The sequence below is a fragment of the Bufo gargarizans genome, chromosome 3, assembly GCF_014858855.1.
Source record: "Bufo gargarizans isolate SCDJY-AF-19 chromosome 3, ASM1485885v1, whole genome shotgun sequence".
NCBI classification, from domain to species: domain Eukaryota; kingdom Metazoa; phylum Chordata; class Amphibia; order Anura; family Bufonidae; genus Bufo; species Bufo gargarizans.
Genome location: NC_058082.1, coordinates 22,768,239 through 22,771,307, shown reverse-complemented (window position 1 = coordinate 22,771,307; position 3,069 = coordinate 22,768,239).

Here is a 3,069-nt window from a genome sequence, read left to right as displayed (position 1 = left end):
ATTTCTCTTCTGCCTGTGCTTTAGAAGCTCTTATAACTTGTTTGGCCTCTCTAATACAATATTTCAAGCCGTCAGCTTATGGGGTGTGTTCTTTCTCAGGGGACGTGCCCTGCCTGCAAGGATGGAACTGATCATGTGCTTCCTTCTCAGTGAGCAAGACAGAGAAATTAGAAAAAGAGCAAACAGCAGGTGGCGCTATACAGATTGATTCCATTGTAGTGATGAGCGGCAGGGGCAATATTCAAATTCGCGATATTTCGCGAATATTTGGGCGAATATTCCCCATATATTCGAGAATTCGCGAATTCATGATCTCCAGGCATTATTCTCTTGATTGCGAAAATTTGCATAAAATTTGCATACAAAAATTGGCATGAACTGGTATTTTCACAAAAATCGAATATTCGCAATTACGAATATATTTTGCGATATTTGAAATATTCGCGAATTCTCAAAGTGCCGATATTCACGATTAAAATTTGCAATTCGAATATTCGTGATCAACACTATTCCATTGAATAACTCAATAGCTGTAATACATTTTCAATGACATGCGATTACAAAACTATTCAGATCCAGACGCTGGTTTGAAAACTGTAAAATATTTTTTCGTGGACAATCCTTAGAAGGACTTCAATTTCTTATGATAAAAACTCAAGGCAATATCGAAACATGCTAACAGAACCCTCGCCAGAATGCAGTTGATATTAGAACCACTAGATGGCCACAAATAGACACATATAGCATAAACAACTTCCCACAGAGTATCGCATCTGTATCATTTTTTAGCAATGTGAAGGGAATTAACAAATCAAGGAATGAATTTTCCAGGATAAGAATTTTCCAGGATAATAAAAACATGGCTGCTTTCTTCCAAAAACAGCACCACCCCTGCGACAGGTTGGGTGCGGTATTTCAGCTGTGCCCCTTTGACTTCAATGGAGCTGAGCTGCCATACCAGACGCAGCTGTGTTTTCAGAAGAAAGCAGCCATGTTTTTGCAATCCGGGACAACCCCATTAAAATGAAACGTATTCAGACTGGACTTCTTAACCACCTTGGCTGTTAATCGTCGCCACCGTCCCTCTTCGTCAGGACTTACACTGCGGTCTACGCTTTATACCGTGCTAATAGTGTTTCCAGGCAGTCGTTTGGAGAATTATTTTTACACCGTATTAATGCAGGTGGCAATGGAAGCAGTGAGATAATTTACACCTCTGAAATATGGAGATAAATGTGAAAGATTGTGAAGAAAATATTATTCAAACAGTAACACATTATCTTGTGTATATAACATCCTATATACAGCATATGCAGAGCGCTGCCGATACCGCGCGGTGACGCATATTGGTTTACATTTATATAAAACTGATATGTTTGCTATAAAGCATATCATGAATAACATATCTATAATAATAATAAAGCGTGGCTCTTATGTGGATCTGCAAAAGCACTTCCGTTACAATAATACAACCATCATGAATGGATCCGGTTGTATTATGTCTTCCACAGCCATGTGTCAGAGAAAACGGATCCGTCCCCATTGACTTAATAGTGTGTGTCAGGACGCATGTAGCGTTTTTCTGTCCGCAATGGGGACGCAACCAAATGGAATGGAATGCATTTTGGTGCACTCCGTTTCATTCAGCTTCATTTTTGTCCCCATTGACAATAAATGGGGACAAAACTGAAGCGTTTTCTTCCGCTATTGAGATCCTATGATGGATCTCAATAGCGGAATTGAAAACGCTAGTGTGAAAGTAGCCTAAGCCTTACGCTCATCATTGCCATCCCAGGCATAGGAGACATTTGATCAACATGGGCAGTGGTAGCTTAAAGGGCATCTGTCAGCAGTTTTGTACCTATGGGTTAAACTGCCTGGATGGGTCCTTTTGCCCTTAGAGCAGGAGCCTGGCTTTCGTATGAGAGCTAAGCTCCTGCCCTCCACTGTACCCCAGGTCACCATAAAAAGGCCTCGAATACGGTCATCAGAAAAAGCATCAGCAGTCATTACAGGGTTAAGATTTTTTGCCGTAAAAATAGATAATCCCTTACAGGGCATCTGTCAGCAGTTCTGTACCTATTACACTGTCTGACCTGTTACATGTGCACTTGGCAGCTGAAGGCATCTGTGTCGGCCCCATGTTCATATGTGTCCGCATTGCTGAGAAAAATGGTGTTTTAATATATGCAAATGAGCCTCTAGGAGCAACGGGGGCGTTGCCATTACACCTAGAGGCTCTGCTTTCTCTGGAACTGCCGCACCCTCTGCACTTTGATTGAGAGGGGCATGTGTGATGATATTTTGGTCCTGTCACTCAAGTGCAGAGGGCACGGCAGTTGCATAGAAAATTGAGCCTCTAGGTGTAACAGTAACGCCCCCATTGCTCCTAGAGGCTCATTTGCATATATTCAAACATAATTTTTCTCAGCAATGCGGGCACATATGAACATGGGACCAACACAGATGCCTTCAGCTTCCAAGCACACATGTAACAGGTCAGACAGTGTAATAGGTACAGAACTGAGGGATTATCTATTTTTACGGTAACAAATCTTAACCCTGTAATGACTGCTGATGCTTTTTCTGATGGCCGTATTCGAGCCCTTTTTATGGCGACCTGGGGTACAGTGGAAAGCAGGAGCTCAGCTCTCATACGAAAGCCAGGCTCCTGCTCTAAGGGCAAAAGGACCCATCCAGGCCGTTTAACCCCTTAGATGCCCAACAGAGCTCCCCCTGTCAAGCATCAACAGCCCGCATATGAGACACCCCTGCAAGTAATTACTAAAGCAAACATTGTCAGGAAAAGATTGCGACTTTTTTGTGCCTGGGGAACGGCGTGGGGGAATGATAAATTCCCACCTATGACTGACGTTTGTGACGCCAGTCTCAATATATCTGCTACCTTGTCCTTTTAGAGTCCCGCTATAATACAATAGATTAATGTCTATATTGACTCCATCAACTCAATTTAGGAATATAAGGGATTTTTTTTAATCTCATCTAATCCTCCGGCAAAATAGGAGCCGGTTATGTACATGTGAGAGTAATGACTCCCAAAAGCTCATT